The sequence below is a fragment of the Macrobrachium nipponense genome, chromosome 3, assembly GCF_015104395.2.
Source record: "Macrobrachium nipponense isolate FS-2020 chromosome 3, ASM1510439v2, whole genome shotgun sequence".
Lineage (NCBI taxonomy): Eukaryota > Metazoa > Arthropoda > Malacostraca > Decapoda > Palaemonidae > Macrobrachium > Macrobrachium nipponense.
Window position 1 is genome coordinate 52,164,573 of NC_087202.1, and position 19,652 is coordinate 52,184,224.

At 35.4% G+C, this 19,652-nt stretch overlaps 1 protein-coding gene across 1 annotated transcript in view; it reads left to right on the forward strand.

Annotated features, from left to right (window-relative positions):
• The window catches only part of LOC135221775 (caspase-1-like), a 232,076-nt gene that overhangs the window by 152,194 nt on the left and 60,230 nt on the right, over window positions 1-19,652 (forward strand). Inside the window, exon 2 of the mRNA XM_064259604.1 lies at window positions 2,086-2,128. The gene's annotated coding sequence lies outside the window, so the exon portion shown is untranslated. The remainder of the gene's footprint in view (window positions 1-2,085; window positions 2,129-19,652) is intronic.

Sequence of the window (19,652 nt, forward strand, 5' to 3'; positions counted from 1 at the left end):
ATCCTATACAAGAACTATATATTTTAAACTTCAAGAGGAATTTACTTCATTGTGGATTGTATCCCCATATATATATATATATATATATATATATATATATATATATATATATATATGTGTGTGTGTGTGTGTGTGTGTGTGTGTGTGTGTGTATGTATATCTGAATAAAAAAAGAGAAACTTCCTTTTGTACATTTTCATTCTTTTCAAAAAAGCGCCGATTGTAAAATTGCGGTACCATTTTATTATTTGTATTATTCATTTCCATGAAAAAGATTTTGGTAAAATTTTTATTATACTGTCTCTTCATTTTTTAAGTACGGCATCATTTCTTTCTGCAATAAACCGCTTTTGTAAGATTTTCATTAACTATTATCCTTTTCCTGTATTTTTTGTCATACGTTACGTATTTTTTAATGATATTGCATAAGTTCTTGATTCTGTTTTTGATATTTCTAAGACCTGTTTATACCACGAGCTGAATATTTTTCGTCAGTTTTTTTTATCCATTTTTTTATACTGTTGCACAAATCACATCTCTTTACGAAACAGGTCTCAACAACTTCGTATAACTTCACATTCCTGGAGCTGATTAGCCGAGGTTTTTTTATGACAGCGTTGACCGCAGCTGGGAATTTAGTGTTGGTATTACTGCTGGTTCTACTTCTTGTCCACTTGCATCATTATGGGAAAACTAAAACGAAAAAGCGAGAGATTCCGAGGAATATATAAACAGGAAGTATGAAAGAGAAAGAACACGTTATGAGAATAAGAAAAGAAAGAATGAGCTTGAGGGAACGTTGTTAAAAGAAATAATGAATGAGAGATAGAAGGAGAGAGAGGCATTATTAAGAAAACTAAAGAAGAATGAGCAAAGAATATTTTATTTTATTTTATTTTAAGAATAAAAGAGAACGAGAGATGTTAGAAAGAATATAAATGATAAAGATCAAGAGACAGAGAAACTAGGAGGATTTATTGCCAATGCCGCTAATCTTTGACATTGTACAGGAAATATTGTAAATTACTCGTGATTATTCAGATCCCTGCATTAGCTACTTTGAACTTTATGTATTTTTTCATCGTTGTTCTCCCATAAACCATTTAATATTATTCTTTTCCGTGTAAATTTTAAACTTATTCACAATGAAGATATTTCTTAGGTTTGCACATAACTTGATCGTGCTTAACGATGAAAATGATCTTAATTAGCTTTTAACTACTAAATTACAGTTATGGTGGATACAGCACGATGCACTTGTATGTAAGTAAATAATATATATATATATATATTTATTATAATATAATAACTATATATATATATATATATGTGTGTGTGTGTGTGTGGTGTGTGTGTGTGTGTGTGTGTGTGTGTGTGTGTGTGTGTGTGTATAGTATAGTATATGTACTGGCTGGCCAACCCTGCACTACCCGGGAAAACTCTGAAGAACTCAGAAAATTTCCTGCACCTCCTTGTCTGTCCCTTTTTGTCCAAATATTACTGTGCTGACTGTCCCATTTATCCAGGTATTACTAATGTGACTGTTCCTTTTTATCCATATATTATTCTACTGACTCACCCTTTTATCTAGAAATTACTGTGCTGATGGTCCCTTTGTATCCAGATATGACTGTCCTGAGTCAAATTTATCCAGGTATTACTGTGCTGAATGTGCCTTTTATCCTGATATTTCATCCAAATATTACTGTGCTGACTGCCCCATTTATCCAGGTATTACTGTGTTGACTGTCCCTTTTATCCAGGTATTATTGTGATGACTGTCCCATTTATCCAGGTATTACTGTGCTGACTGTTCCATTTATCCAGGTATTACTGTGCTGACTGTTCCATTTATCCAGTTATTACTGTGCTGACTGTTCCATTTATCGAGGTATTAATGTGCTGACTTTTCCTTCTATCCAGGTATTATTGTGGTGAATGTCCCATTTACCCTTGTATTAGTGTGCTGACTCCCATTTATCCAGCTATAACTGTGCTGACTGTCCCATTTACCCTTGTATTACTGTGCTGACTGTCCCATTTTTTTATCCAAGTATTACTGTTCTTACTGTCCTTTTTGTCCAGGTACTACAGTGCTGGCAGTCCAGTTTATCCAGACATTACTGAGGTAAGTGTCCATTTTATCAAGTCATTGCTGTGGTGACTGTCCCTCATGCATCTCTGCGGTGACTGTCCCTTTTATCCAGATATTACTGTGGTGACTGTCTATTTTATCCAGACGTTTATGTGGGGACTTTCCCATTTACCCCCCACTAAGCCTTAACACACGCTCCCACTTAACTGAAACAACCCTGCTGAACCTAACCACACCCCCAACTAAACCTAAACACACTGCTAAAGTTAAACACAATCCCACTAAACCTAAACACACCACCACTAAACATAGGCAGAAACATTGCTGCAAAATTATTTATCACTGGAAAGAAAAGCATTTTCAATAGTATATTTAATGTATCAAGTACATGAAATGAGGTATGATAAACCTGTTGAGTTTATTTACCACGCAAGTTACACAGAGAAGAGGGAAGGGGAAGGGGTACTGATTTGAAATCTAACTTATTACCTAAGTTAGGTCAAATGATGGCCACATGCGAAATTTTGTCTAGACTGGTCAAGTGGTTACCACATAAGTTACATAGGAAGGGGAAGGGGGATGGGGGAAGTGGAAAGGGAATCGGATATGTATTTGAAATCTACCCTGATATCTGACTTGGGTCAAATGATGACCACGTGCCAAATTTTGTCTAGATCAGTCAAGCAGTTACCACATTAGTTACAAAGGGAAGGTAATATGGGTTTGAATCCTGCCTTATCTAAATTGGGTCAGTTGATGGCCCTGTGCCAAATTTTGCCTAGATCGGTCAAGCAATGGGGATTTCTATAAAGCATAGATATATGGACGAACATACAAACTAACATGATACAAACATTCACTTTGATATATAAGATATATATACATATATATGTACACATATATATATATATATATATATATATATATATATATATATATATATATATATTGTGTGACTCAAGCTTAGGTTTATGTCAAGCTTCTAGTTCACTCCAAGTCTTTATGTTATGTGTATATATGTATATATATTATGGAAATAGATAGAGAGATAGATGTAGTGTCGTCACTTATGTAAATGGAAATTTAGTTACGTAAATGCAATGCTTCTGTTATAAGGTGGGTGTCACTGGGTCTCCATAAGAGATGCTGACTCAGCCTGCCTAGTGTGAATAAAAAGAGGCAAGCCAATTAACCTTGGATAGAGCTGCCTTGACCATCAAGATTTATAATTTTATTTTTGAGGTTTACTTGCAGTTCAGTTTTTATAGTTTTTACTCTTTGTTACTTGTTCTTCTTTACAATTCAGTTTTTATAGTTTTTATTCTCTGTTACCTGTTGTTCTTGATTGCTCTTGTTTCTTCATTTCCTCTTGCCTATGTCTATGTACTAATTTTCAGTTTTTTATTGTTGTTATTCGTCCTCTGCAAGGTACACGGCATCATATTTATTTGTCATTGTATCTCTCTCTCTCTCTCTCTCTCTCTCTCTCTCTCTCTCTCTCTCTCTCTCTGAAAACTCCTTTTGCTATGAAGTGCCACAGGAAACCATTCATAGCCATACGGTTGTTTTGAAAGATTACTGAGGGACGCGGTGGAATGTGGGATCCCTCATACCGTACCTGTCAAGGTGAAGGTAGCAGAGCATTGTGTATCGCTAAACATTTCCGTCGTGGCGATTGTGGTTTATCTCTACATTGGAAATTGCTATTTCATTCTTGCATTGCTAGGTTACGTAGGTTACCGGTGTACGAGTGGTGGTGGTTATTGGTTCTCGAGGGATAGTGGTTACTGATTTATGAGGAATAATGGTTATTGGTGTTGTTTCCTCATTCTTCGCTCCGATTATTATTACTTCAGTCACGAACTGTATTAACTCTATATTCGTCCGAACCGCTGCCTTCGTCAGTCAATCTGACATGGCATCATACGTAATTAACATATGCAATTTGTAAACTAGTCATTATGTTGTTCTGCGTATGTATGCGACATATGACCTATGACTGTAGCCAAAGTCTGTCTCTGTCTGTCTCTCTCTCTCTCTCTCTCTCTCTCTCTCTCTCTCTCTCTTCTTTTGTTTTGCTCCTGCTGCTACATCGTTATAATGTTAATATCCAAGTACAAGCATTTCTGTTTTATTGGAAGTTTCTCGGTAAAGTCACTGGCCTAATAATAATAATAATAATAATAATAATAATAATAATAATAATAATAATAATAACTAACTAATAATAATAATAGTTAGATATTGAAGAATACCTCTGTAGTCTGCACCATTCCTCCCATGCGCAATACACCACTTTATTCCTGGAAAAGGTGTAAAGAAATACTTTTCTGAATGTTTCAATAAGCGGAGATCATACAATATCCGGATTACCTATGCATAGAAAGCTCCTTTTTGCATTATTTGCATTATTTTTTGCATTATTTATAGTTCTAGTAGTTTGTTCTTTTGAGGGTGCTTATGCTGATTTGAGAATTAATTCCTATTTTTCCTTGAGTACCATGATCATGTACCTGACAATACAGTTTTACAAAGCATCAGAACCAATAGTGTTAAGCAGAGATCTTATCTTAGGCAAGGCCAATCATATACTTGAGCAGTGATTTTGACCAAAAACCCTATCTTTTTTATTTTATTTTTTATTTTATTTTATTTTTTAGGAACTGATGAACAGATTTTGGTGAAAGTTGGCATTGTGTTCATTAAGCGATCAGCTCGAGATGACTGAATTTTATGAGAAATCATCACAGAGTCGAGAGGGTTTCCATATCGGCTAACTTTGAGGTGATTCTTCAAAACGATGTCTTCTTCAGAAGGTCACCTACAAAGAAATCTGCTGCATGTCATCATATTGTAACGCACGCATAGACACGGATGCGGATTACTACTTACATCCAGCTCCGTTTGGGGAGGCAGGCATCTTCGCAGCCGTTAACAGAATGCTCCAACTCCCACACAGTATGATGAGATAGTATCAGGAAAATTTCTAAACCCAAAAGGAAACCTAATTATTTTTTATCCTTTAGTACTCAGGACCTCTATTCAGATCAAATAAAATTAAAAACCTTAGCGATGATGTCGCTACTAGATAGCATTTGTTTTAATGCCAGCAATGGTTCTTGCGCCTCGAGCAGTCATTATCGCAACCGTGTTTATTACATTCCTACAGCTAATCTTATGTCATTTACATAACAAAAAACTTTCAACAAAGCAAATATAAACGTAAAAGATCGCTAAGATGTCGACATCAAAATTCTCGTTTTAACTAGAGGTAGAAAACCAATCACTGTGTGAACCGGAATTGTTCACTGAAAGTCCTATACTTGAGACTGCCCCATTAATAAGAAAGTTATCTTGAATCTGAATCGAGGGTCGTGAAGCCACAAGTAACAGAGAAGTTCATCTGTTGGCCCTGTGAAACTATGTATTACAGACACCCGGATTATTTCCTTTGTTTCAGATTATATATACATTGTGAGTATATATGCGTATATATATATATATATATATATATATATATATATATATATATATGTGTGTGTGTGTGTGTGTGTGTGTGTGTGTGTGTGTGCGTGTGTGTCTGTATGCGAGGTGCGTATGTACCTTACTGTTTTACCTGTGAGTGCTTAGGGAAAGGTAAGCTATTGGAATGTGTAGATATGTTTATAATAAGCTTGACCACGATGTTAGCGAAGATAGCCAACAAGATGGCTGCCTTTGCCTCCTAAATTAGAATTAAGCTGATACCTTAATGAAGCGTCACATTCTACTGCTTACACTCTTCCTTCTCATCTCTCATCTCCCTCGCCTGATGTAACAGCCGGGAAAATCCCCTCGACGGCTCTTAAAGGAAGAGTCCGACCTTCGCGAACAATCGAATTAGAATTGTCCTTAGATGCTCTGCCATTTAACCACTTTTGTTCTGACAACTTTTTTTCTACTTTTTCACGCTTTTTCAAGCATGCGTTTCTCTTATGCGAGTTTTTCTTGATATTTCCGAAAAGTAAGGATGTTCTTTTTTAGTTTTGGAATCATTTCAGTTTTAGAATCATTTTATTTTTGTTAGCAATGCTTTGAAACATGAGCATCAGAGTGCTTCCCATTTCTATCCTCAGTAAGGAGAGAAGTGGCTGGTTAGTTTCGCCCAGTTTTTGTGGAAGAGGCACGGCATTATCCTATCTGTATCCAGGCCTCCGGGAAGGGAGGAGCCAGGGCGTGGCCGTGGAAAAGGGCAGCTGGCTATGAAGACGATTTTCATAAAAAGGTGTCTGAGAGAGGGATAGCATAACCGTACATAAGGGCAACTGGCGTTGATGATAATTGTGTGTGTGTGTGTGTGTTTTGTATGTGAGCACAAGATCTATTGCTGTAAAGTGGAATCACAACAGCTTTGGTCATCGAGGTTGAATATTTATAAGTGAAGGCAACAGAGAATTAGAAGGAATGAAATTGGTTTTGGACTAATACAGCAAATGTAAAAGGAATAGAGAAGTTTTTGAAAGTAGGCAAACATTTCCAAAATGGGTTAATCCTCTTCCCCGAGTTCCCCTTTCCTAGCAGTTGAAATAAACTTGAGACAAATAAGAAGAGAGAGATGCTCCTCTCTCATCTCTCGTGAGACGAGACGATCTTATTAATAAGGCCTCGGTCTCAAACCGTTTGTTAGTCCTCCTTCCGACGCCTCAAGACACATGTTCATCTCGACCAAGGACACAAGAGCCAATACTTCAAGGTTTTGCGGAAGTTCAGGGTCGACTTGATGAAAATCAAGTTTCTCTGACACTTTTTGTCGTCTTATTTTTCTTCTTCTTCATTACCTCTTCTTATCTCGTTGGTCTGAATTCTTACGCCGGGGAAAAAACTACATTTCAGGTAGCAACAATTTTTTGTATCTAATTGCGAATAAATAGCTGCGTAGTTGCCTCTTTTTAGAGTGGCCCTTGTAACTGATGGGTGTTTAAGGAATTAATTTTAATGCAAAATGAGAGGAAGATTATTTTAGCTAAAGAAGAGTAACTTTTGATACAAAATGTGAATAAAACAGTTTTAATTAACAATGGACATAATATTTCTTCCAGTGAAAATATTGATAATGATTAAAACATTCCTTCCGTTCTTTGAAAATAATTAAGAAGAAAAAAGAGAGGATTATAAACAACCTAAGCAAAATGAAAATAGTAAAAGGTCTCTAAAAATATATTATCGCGACATAATGTTTCATATATATTGAGGAATTTTTTTACTATGATTGCTAATATTTGTATTGTTGTTAGTGGAAAAAAATTAGTGAGGCCATTAAATTGCGCTGCAGACCTTCACAAAATGAATTTTCTTTTTGTACAGAAAAAATGAAATTACAATTTGGATTGTGAATGTTCCCAGCCAAAAGAAAACTGATCCGTGAATCTCATGCGATGCATGAAATAGGCCTCTGTAGTCTTGCTCTCATTCATTCATAAAAAGGATCCCTGGAACTTCGTGAATATTTGGGAGGATGTCATTAGATTTTTAATTTTTCACAGGCCATCATTTGTTTTTGTTTTTTATCTTGTGTGAGCTTATTTGGCAGTTCCGTATATTTTTGTTTGTTAATGTATTATATGAATAATAATAATAATAATAATAATAATAATAATAATAATAATAATAATAATAATAATAATAATAATAATAATAATAAAATGAAGTAACAATGGTTTTAACTTCCGAGTGATACTGTTTCATTTGCCAAAGGAAAATAGGAGAATAATTTTTTTCTTCCGTTTGAGTACCTCAATTTCACTTTCGCTTTCTTGTGGAAATGAATTGCCTCTTCAAGTACGTGGCCAATCTTGAAAATTAACTAAAATTCTCTCTCTCTCTCTCTCTCTCTCTCTCTCTCTCTCTCTCTCCTCTCTCGTCCTCGGGTTTTCTCTCGTCTCTCTCTCTCTCTCTCTCTCTCTCTCTCTCTCTCTCTCAGGATAACCAAAGAATTGCAAAAGCCTTCGTGTTCTCATAGAGATAAAATAGCTCTGACATGCAGGCAAAATTATGGTATCGCAAGTAGTATATTTCTTTTTCTTTGGTGTACCTCAAGATTACTATTATCACCCATGGGTCCCCTGAGTTACCGAGGCTCAGAAATGTGTGGTCACTGAAATATTGACCTTTATGTTAAATAAATCGCTGCTTATTGTGTTTTATTTTAACATTCGTCGTTTTCCTTTTGCTTGTCTCTCTACGTTTGTCAAACTACCACATTCATCTTTGTAGTGTTTACTCTTATGCAATATCATGGTGCTTCTTATTAGTATTGCTATTATTCAGTTTCAATCACTCCTATTTGCTTATCTGCTTTAACTATTAACTTTAGAATTAATGAATCAGATTATGACCAAAAGTATGCATTTATCATTGTTAGAGCCTTGTGGCTTTGATTATTATTTTCATGGTGGTAATGCGCACGAATGCCTACAGAAAGCTCAAATGTAGAATAACGATAAAAGTGGAAGGATGGCCAGATTAGTGCGAGTATAGATAGAAGAAAATGATATATAGAATAAGAGAAATAAAAAAATCGATAACAAATGAATGTGTACACTTACAGCAATGAAAAAACTGATCTGAAAAATTGAGATTTTTTTGTGTACTGTTCCATGTGTGACAAGTTCCAAATACTCCGTTTTTTAAGTCATATCCATACAGGTTTGCTAACCCCAGATTAAACGTATTCGCCATGTCACTTAATATTTGTTTTTTTGGGGATGCCTTGTGATTGACAAACTTAAAACAAAACATTTTAGTCGTCATTTTTTTCATGACATTAAATGTTATCCACCTGAAACTGGGAGTCGTCCTGATCCTTGCTTATCTTTTGATGTATCCTGTTTCCGTTGTTCTTCTTTCCTGTGATCTCTTAACCTTTCAAGAAACCAGTTTGTCGAATCTTTTTCGATTAAGCCTTCAATTTGTTTTTTCTTATATATAAGTCCGGGCAATTTAACGGCATTGGGTTGCCTTTCATATCGGTCCTTGAATAAAAGAATGAAAAAATGCAGGATACTTTGGAACCGTGTACGTCCAAAATACTGGATCAAAGTGACTAGAATAGTTTGAATTGTCCACGACACTGGATGTCTGGCAAAAGCGAGATCTATAGATATTGCCTGCACTGAAGAGTAAACACCACCATCTAGAAAGAAAAAAAAAATTCTTGCTGTCGTGGGTTGAAGCTGGCTTTTGTGTCATTTTAGTATCTCTTTAGCAGGTTAATGAACCTTTCTTACGTTTATTTAAAAGATTCCAGTTCTCAGTATCATTTATTTTTAGCAATGCGTTGCATATATATATATATATATATATATATATATATATATATATATATATATATATACATATATATACTATATATATATATGTGTGTGTGTGTGTGTGTGTTTAAATATGTGTGAGGGAAATCCCCACAAACCATATTGATTACATTCCAAAATCTTATGGTTCAGTAAGTTTTATGACTATGGCTTTCCATAGAGAATATTAAGTAGGTTTATCCCATTTTCACATTCTTTCCTTGATTTTCTTTTCTTCTCTCCTTTTAATGCTTATCAAATATCTTTGTTCACCCAGGCAACTGCTTTGTTCTACTAAACCTATATTCAAGCAAAATTCTTCAAGGTATTTTTATTTTTCAAGTTCTTGTAGTTTTTTATTTAATTTTGTTTTCAATCTCTGGATGCTGCGTTATTTCCAAATTTTATTAATCTAATTTACGGTCTTTGATTCATTTCATCTTGAAAGGAAAATTAATGGCTTTCATTGTTGCATCTTTACAGTCGAAAGGAACTGAATTGCTAAATCTTTATGGAGCGTAAACTGTCTGGTTGGAACTAAGACCTTTACACTACGAAATAAGGATTATCATCAATTCCATTGATTTGGACTTACATACTAACTCTCTGGCTGACAATAATTATTCACAAAATCTGAGAATAGTCTTTTATAAGAAGCTTACATTTAAGCAGCGTACCCCCCCCCCCCCAACTTTTTACAAAATAATTGTAATACTATATAGTATATTATATTATATATATCGAAGAAAATTACATAAAATATATATAAACAACTAAAAAGCAGTTCAGTCACAAGTATGAAAATGAAGCCATAAAGTAGAAGAGCCCTTGTAAGACATAAAGTAGAAGAGCCCTTGTAAGACATAAAGTAGAAGAGCCCTTGTAAGAAGTATTCCTGCTCTTTTCAAAGCACCCTGCCCTTTTGCGCTAATTTTAATCTCTTGTATTAGAAAATTGTTAAAGTCTCAGTTGTTTGGAGTAATATTGCATTCCAAAAAACAGATACTTGGTATAGATTGGAGTGAAAACTGGACTTCGTTACATTGTGTACTGTGGTTAATCCCAAGAATTTCCTTTCACAGATGTTGCATTTTTTATTTTTGTGGATTTTACCCGTTTTAATTTACTCTCTTGGTTTTCGTTTTATTCACTACGACTCGTTATTTCCGTCTTTTTTTTTCCTCTCCTTTGCTTATTCAATATCTATTCCATATTTCTTTTGCCATTCTCCACGCAGTTTATCTTCCAGTGGCTTGGGAAATTCTTAAGAGGAAAATAGACAAACACTGAAAGCCTGATTAGCAGTATTACATGCTCTGATAAACGTCGACAACCCTCCAGCAAAGTAGAAGGCGAGGGAGGTTTGGTGCGATGCATCAAGGTTATCTCTTGAAACCACTGATCGCGCCGGTAGACTAGCTTGTAAATATTATTAGTATTTGTTTTGGCTGCCTGGACTCTTGTGGGCACCAGAGAAGTTGGAAAACCGGACCAACTTAAACGAGAACTGTGAGAGGGGAAGCTGGAAATTTCTGGCAAATAAAGCTCAGGAAATAGAAGCGTTGCGTAATTTCAGAGGCCCTTTGCGTAACACGGCGTTGGAGGCGATGATAGTAATGATTATCATCATCATAAATATGTGCGCCAGTAACGTTAATAGTCAGTGGAGAAACAAGAATTTATTTGTAACCGAGTACCGACGGGACCTTCCCTGAAAAAAGAGGGACGCCATATCTTAACTAACCATAGAATCATATTGAAAATAGTATAATTTTATTTCTCACATCCAAATTACCTGCTGGAAGCTTCTTTGTATTATCCTAACCTAAACCAACCTAACCTAAGGGCATGGCAAAAAAAACCGGGCTGGCACAATACTATTATACTTCTCGGGAATGTGCTTCCCGGTTGCATAACTTACAATTCAGCCATTTCGTATTATTATTCCATACGCACACACGAGGAACAAGCAAATAATTCCATAAATTACCAAGTTTCTGAGCTAAGATTAAATGCCTGATTTTAAGGGAGAGAGAGAGAAGATTTGGGTGGGGGGGTGGGAGAGGGGAGTGGAGTGGGGGGAGAGAGAGAGAGAGAGAGAGAGAGAGAGAGAGAATTACAGTAAAATGCAGGGAAGTGTATAAAAGAAACTACAATAAATCTTGGATATATATTCTGCTGTCGTGACGCGTATATGATCAGAATGGAAACATTTTTAATTTTGGTGGTTTCGCTCTCACTGAGATTCGTATGCAGTATGCGTGTATAGTGTATTATGGAATGATTATATATGCATATATATATATATATATATATATATATATATATATATATATATATATATATATATATATATGTGTGTGTGTGTGTGTGTGTGTATTTATATATATACATATTATATACATATTTATACATATATATATATATATATATGTATGTATGTATACATATATATTACTTCACAGTGCATTATGTTACGTTTTACATAATGTGTTTAAATTTGAGTATTTTTCTGAGTTGCAGGACATTATTTAGAACAAAGACATATTCAAAATTATATGACCTTTCACAAATTACCACTCCCATTCACACTGCAAAATCATGTACAAAACTAGGAAAAAAGAAATTAAATAAATATATTATTCTCGTCCTTAAGCTTTAACATTTCTGTGAAAGAGTATGAAATTTTGAATTTTCTTTAAAAAATTAAAACAAAGTATAATTATATTTTGTTTTGATTTTTTTAGGAAAATAAAAATTTCATACTCTTTCTTAGAAATGAAAAAACTTAAGGACGAGAATGATATATTTTACTGAAGAAAAAAAAAATTCTAGTTTTGTACCAGGATTTGGTATCTGTGAATGGGAATGGCAATTTGTGACGTATAAATACATTTATGTCAAGATAATAGAAAAAAAGCTAGAACAAGTGCAAGAAAAAATTTATCTCTACAAGATCTACTGTCTTAAACTCCTCTGTGGGATTAAATGGGAATGCGCGGATTTGGTTTTGTCTGTATATATTATTTTTAAGCAAGTTCATGAATATTCACGTGTTCAATTATTAGTCTAGTTTATGAAAATAATTGTTTTAAATATTTTTTAAGAAGTACATAGAGACCCACAATATTTTTTTAAGAAGTTCAAGGAAAATATTTCTAAAACCAAGTAGTTTACATTTTACCATTCTCTGTGTGCGCTATTTTTATTGTTATGAGACGATTACATGTTTTGAATGGGATTAATTCTTTACTTTTACTTGTGTGAATATGGTTACGATAATTTTTTCAGAAAAATTACGAGAACATACATTTAATAAAGTGCAAGAAATGTTCTTTATTGAATATATGTTTTCAGAACAAAGTACTTTATAGTTTGCCAAGGTCTGGATTTTTATTTATTTATTTATTTATTTATTATTATTATTATTATTATTATTATTATTATTATTATTATTATTATTATTATTATTATTATTATTATTATTATTATTATTATTATACTAGCTGAATAAATCGACAAATGAAATAGATATTACGAACACACAACCCTCTTTGCACCTCTATAATCTACTTGAACTTGAAACATCTAAATCAAGTTCAGGTAGAAAGAACAAGGTCACACCTTCATGTTTTGGCGACGACGGAACGAGATGAAGGACGCTCTCTAAAGGTCACGATGCGGTTAGGGATATTCCCCGAATTCACAGGGGGTGCCCAGGGGATAGCAGGGTGTTGGTCTTAGGTCTTAGAACAGGAGATGGCGAAGAGAGGAAAAAAACGGGAAAGATTCCATTTTGGACCCTTTGACCGCCTCCTCTTCATCCCAATTCAAGGTTTCGCAATAAATAAAAAGTTCTGGTTTTTTGTATGCCTGATCTACCTCATTTTTGCCAACGTTGCACTATCGCAGGGAGTTCCCGAGTCTCTTTTGAGAATGGAACTTTCCTCTCTTCTTGAAGATTTAATTGGGTGTACCTCTGTCCTCTCTTACTTTTTTTAAACATTTTTCCTTGTTCATTATTATTATTATTATTATTATTATTATTATTATTATTATTATTATTATTATTATTATTATTATTATTATTATTATTATTTGGGGAAAACTCTCTATCGCGAGAGTACATATAATGTTCAAAGAGGTCCACAACAATAAAAAAAAATGTTGCGAGTTCGTTTATAATTTAAAAACCCTTTACAAAGCTTTTGAATCCTTCCCTGGGTTCATCTTCAGTCCAAATGGACCTGTTAGAACATTATTATCATTGTTATTGTTATTATTATTATCATTATTATTGTTCTATCACAGTCCTCCAATTCGACTGGGTGGTATTTATAGTGTGGGGTTCCGGGTTGCATCCTGCCTCCTTAGGAGTCCATCACTTTTCTTACTATGTGCGCCGTTTCTAGGGTCGCACTCTTCTGCATGAGTACCTGGAGCTACTTCAGCCTCTAGTTCTTCCTCTGGTTTGCTTCTGTAGATCCAGTCTCTGGTTGTTGGTTACTGTCGCTGTGGTGGTCAGTTGCTGGATGACGACCTCCAAGTACCTGACCGTCTTCCCCTTCAATTGGGCTGAATACCTGGCTGCCGGACGAAGCTCCTCTGTTGCCAGAGGTTCCATTTACGTCGTTGTCGTTTAATCCTTCATTTCTTTCCATCATTGCTGAGTTTTGCTATTTAACCCATAGCTGGACCCCACCCCCATCAGGAATAGGTACTCATTTACAGCTGAGTAGACTGAGGAAATTCCTTTCCTAAGGAATTAACGCCGAGGAGAGCGGTCACCCATCCAACGACTGACCAGCCCCAATGTTGCTCAAACAGTAAATTGACGGCCTAACCCACTTTGCCACGGCGCCACATTATTATTATTATTATTATTATTATTATTATTATTATTATTGTTGTTGTTGTTGTTGTTGTTGTTGTAGTTTTTTTTTATTAGCGGAACTCACTGAGCGAGCTTCCACAGAATAAATGGTTCATATGTGAAAAGATTATAAATATAAGAAGTACAATGTAGTGAACTGCAGATGAAAAAAACTGTCAAGTAAATGAATAATGAAATGCGCAGCTTTGAGTAACCAATAGGAAATGAAGCGAAATGGCATTTGTCTGGTCCATTGTCTTCTTACCGTGTAGGTACGAAACTAAACCGACCCGAGCTTCGATCTCCGCGCATGGGAAAGTCATTTAGAGGACGGGGGGAGGGGGGGGGGGGCTGTTAAACAGCATATGGACTCAGGACTGTGTCTGTTTTTATCTCGGTCTTTTCTGTTCCCTTCCAGAGAGGTACATAAATCATCTTTCGGTTGACAGAGCCAATTTTCCTTTGGAACAATTCGATGGACTTGATAAGCTGAGCATTTTATTGTCTGTGGGATTGCGTGCTTGTTCTCCTTGAAAAAAAATATATAAGTTCTATCGTATTTTGAATGGCTTTTAAAAGAATTGTGAGTGGGCAGTATCTTGAAGAGGGAAAACATTTGTAGTTATTTTCTTCTTCCTTTTTTTTAAGTTTCAGTGCTAAAATTAGTAAAACTGTTTACTTCCTTGCTTTTTTAATCGGTGTAATTGTAGCAAATTACACCGAACAGATTATTTTAAAATTCCAAAAACCTATTGAAGAATCTGAGATGTGCATTGTTCATTTCTGAAGAATAATTGAACGGTACTGTGCCATTACTCTTTCACTTTTCTTTATAAAGAAATTCGTCTGTGAATATGTTGGAGATGCAATGGCCACCCTTGCATTTCGATCGTGTACTGTGTTCACTCAGAATCCAGTATGTTTACAGCAAAATTTTTTACCTTTATAAGGGAGACATTAACAGGAATCCAGTAATTGTGATGATGCATTGAAAGAATAATTTCTGGGGCGCTTGATGCTCGTGAGATGTTTATAGAACCTGGTAGTGAGTAGAGCCCTGAGGCCTCTACCGAGATCACCCGCACCACCCTTCATCCTACAGTAGACCAAGGTCTAAAGAATACCAGGTCAGACCGTCTCAGCGTTACTGCACATATTTGTGACGTCACTGGTATGTGGCCATAAAAGAAAACCAAGAAAACAATAAGATGAAGGGTCACTATGGGAATTGTTTGCCCACACCCATTCTCTCTCTCTCTCTCTCTCTCTCTCTCTCTCTCTCTCTCTCTCTCTCACGACCTTGGGTGAGAAAGGTCCCTGTCTCTCTCTCTCTCTCACGACCTTGGGTGAGAAAGGTCCCCGTTAATTTTCAGGCACTGCTGAATTAAAGGATTGAATAACCCTCCATATGTCTCTAGAAAATTGTTTCTTACTAATTTGATGAGATGCGGGACGTCAGCAAATACATACACTTCCCTATCAGTACTAGATGGATTTGTGAATGAGGAATTTTCTAGTCCTATACCTGAATTATTCCATAATTTTACATTTGTAGGGCCTGAATCATTCACCATACCAACAACAATAAACCCTGCTGCTTCCACCCTCCCTATGATATCAAACAAAATATCTTTAGCAATATCAGAGTTAAAATTATAGTATATCAATTGCATCCATGGCTTAATAAGCCCCTAATCATGACACACTGAACCCGGTTTTTTGGAGGATTTAAAATATCTTTTCCCTTATCGTACGACCATACTTTAGCTACACTACATTCATCAAATGAAATGATACATAAACGATCAGTTTCAGGCATTACCACAGCTTTAACCTTCAGTAAATTTATGAATGATGACAATATACCTGGCTCTACATCAATTTTTGACAACCATCGATTTAATGTTGTTTTAGAGGGATATGGTAATCTACATACTTCCCGCAAATATTTATAGGCTTTGGGGCTTAAACTACGAAAGGTAATAGCATTTCTAATATCATCACCAGACCAACGATGTATAGGGGTCCCATTTAACAAATATTCGATTTGTGACTCACTGAAGAATTAACTTAAAGCAAAACTTATCTTGGCTACCAAACTTTGCATCTCTTTCTTGAGAAGAATCCTCTCTTTCTTCCATTCTTCTTTTTCTTCTAGCAAAGCATCTCTTTGCTTTTTGACAGCCTCCAGTTCCTTTTGCACATCAATACGAAGAATTTTCTCTTTGAAGGTCTCAGCCTGCAAGCTGGTCTGGTTTTCTAGGGGATGACTTGCATAAGTTTCCACTGGAAAATCCTTGCCCTTATTTTGAGTTCCCTTCTCCTTTCGTTCGATTGCAGCATTCACTGTAAAATGAATTTCATTATTGTAGACTGAACAGTTTATTTTGAAGATATCATAAATGCTCTCGCATTAATACTACGAATACACTAAAATTAAAAATAATATAATAATAAGGGTTGCAATGATTTGTAGATATTCTTGTAACTGATGTAATTTAATAAGAATTAAACCTTGCTAGATTCAAGGCTTACCATTCAATGTCGGTAGACTGAGAGTAGGAACAGCACCATCTTGCAGTAAATTTGCATTTCTTGGAGTTTCCAGCTGCAGGAGCTCGTACTTCAGATGTCTCTTATAGGCAGTAGATTCAAAATGCAGGCTACAGACTCTTGTGTTTTGAATATTAACAGTGGTATTGCAAAACTGCAGCCACTTCTGTTGCACCTCATGATCTTTAGGAAAACGATGAAATTTTATATTTGGATCTTCCTTTCGCTTCTGACTAGATCTGCATCCGTATATAGAACAAGTAGCCATGGTCTCGGTCGGGCCGTCGAGATTAAAAGGACTGACCAGTGACCAGCCTTATTCTGGTCTAAGAGAGCTTCCTTGTTCTTCACTCTGGTGAAGTCAAATACTGACTGATGACATTTTTTTACGTGAACCTCGGCCAGATGCAGCCTTGTGACGTCAAGCGCGAAATTGTCCTTATTTTGGACTGCGAGAAGACCGGCTCACCCAAATTCCAGATGGGATTATAAAGGTTGATTTTGACCGCAAGGAGTCACTATTCCCTAGACTTCTGCTGTCACTTATCAGTAGTCTTGAGTCCTCCAGATTCTCGGTGAACTATTTAGTTGCATGTGTCTTCATTTCGTTATGTCCAACACAGATTATTAACCATAGTGTGTGTATATATATATATATATATATATATATATATATACTATATATATATATATATATCGTATATTTAATGTATATTATTACGTTTATTGATCCCCCCTCGTCTACTCACCATTCAGTTAAATTATTCAATTGCTAGAAGAGCAGCCGTTTTCCCCTAATCAGCTGACTTTAGGAGAGAAACACAAGGCAGGCCAGAGATCGGAATTTCCGTTAGTAGCAGGGGGAGAAAATAAGCCGTTAACTATAGGCCTCGAGTTTAGAGTAATAAAGGCAGGTCACAGGATTAGATAGGCTTCGATGTGGGCTTTAGGAATTCCTAGCATAAGACCTCTTTTCCCCCAAAATTCGCTGGTTGTGTTTTCGCATCTTTCCAGACAATGCCGGAGAATATAGGTGCATCCCAGACCATTCGGAAACACCCTGACCTGTTCTCAGTCCACGCTAGTAGCTCCTGTAGGACAGACGTGTCCTCTCCCTGATGGGAAGTCAGTCTTTGTCTTGCCACGCTGGTTGGAGCCCCTTTCATACATCACGACACATGTTCAAGCCTCTAAGGATCAAAGGTACATCTTGAAAGTGCAAAATCTTGCTATTTTCATTTCAAATCTCCCTTTTTATCACTTCTCTACCGAAATTCCTTTGTCATCATCCAGGCACGTGTTACCCTTGTGACCTGTTCAAGATTAAGTCTTCATTGAATATTTCATTTAAAGACTAGAGTTCCTCCCCAGTGTGTGTTAAATAAAAGTGACTGCTTGTGTAGCTGAATTATATTGCAAGAAGTCCTTATTTTATTTTGTGTCTAATCTGGGACTAATTTCCAGATTTTTGCTGAGTCACGTGTCATGTCTCCTTGCTCACAAGTGCTTCCTTAATGCAAGATACCTATGATCAATTTTGGAAACCAGCATTGGAGTAAATTTGATTTTAGCCAGCTCTCCCTTATTATGAGAGATAGGAATGGTCCACGTGCGGCCAAGTTGCTTTGCCTTATTCCAGGCCATTCAATGGCCTCTTGTAAATAAATAACGTAAATTAATTAGCTGGTTTTCAATGGCCACCTTCCAGAGTAAACTAACCAAATCAGTCCTTTTATTAATTATCTAAGATAAGTCAGAAGCCCTCTATTTTCCATTATTTCCCACTAATATTTTCATTTACGTAATGGGATCACAAGGCCAACCCAAAACGTAAGAATATATATATATATATATATATATATATATATATATATATATATATATATATATATATATGTGTGTGTGTGTGTGTGTGTGTGTGTGTGTGTGTATATATATATATATATATATATATATATATATATATATATATATATATATATATATATATATATATATATATATATATATATATATATATATATATATATATATATATTATTATTATATATATTGCTACCTTCAAAATGCATGTTTCCCCTCTTTGAAATGTCATAGAGATTATGCAACATTTTTTCAGATTCCTAGATACCTTAGAATAGGATGTTTTAAAATGTGTGTTCAGATTTCGCATTACTTAATGTAAAAGAATAAATATATAACGTAAAAAGAGAGAGATCTCCGTTTGCTTCCCTAATCTGTCAACACGTGTCATAGCGAGCGAGCTGGAGTCTTGCGTTGTTATCAAAACATGTCAATCTTAATTGTCACAGCTCATCCTCCGTTTCGATCGGGTACGTGTCTTTCTTTTTTTTTTAACAGACTGGACTCGTACGCGTATTTCTTTGCCGAGTACCACGTGCATGTTACACATTTCTTTATGAGATTGCATCAGATTTCAAAGCTACTGGAAGCATTCGTGACAAGAACGTTTTGTATCATATCTGCTCTGTCGTTTCCATAAAGGAAGAAAATTTCATTACATTCTATCTTAAGACCTCGAGGCATTAACATCTTGCTCTCGCTCTCTCTCTCTCTCTCTCTCCCGCGACATCCTTGAGATTATATTAACGTAACATAAATTGGTCACTCGTAACTTGTGAGAATTTCATATTTTATATTTCTTAGAGTTTATTTAGTGATATTTAGTTTCTTTTGTGGAATCTGAACAAACATTGTTTCGTAACGGCGCCTGGTTTTTGTTAAAGTGTGATATACAAGCTGCAGCAAGAGAGAAAGAAGTTGGTATACCAAAAAGGTAAAG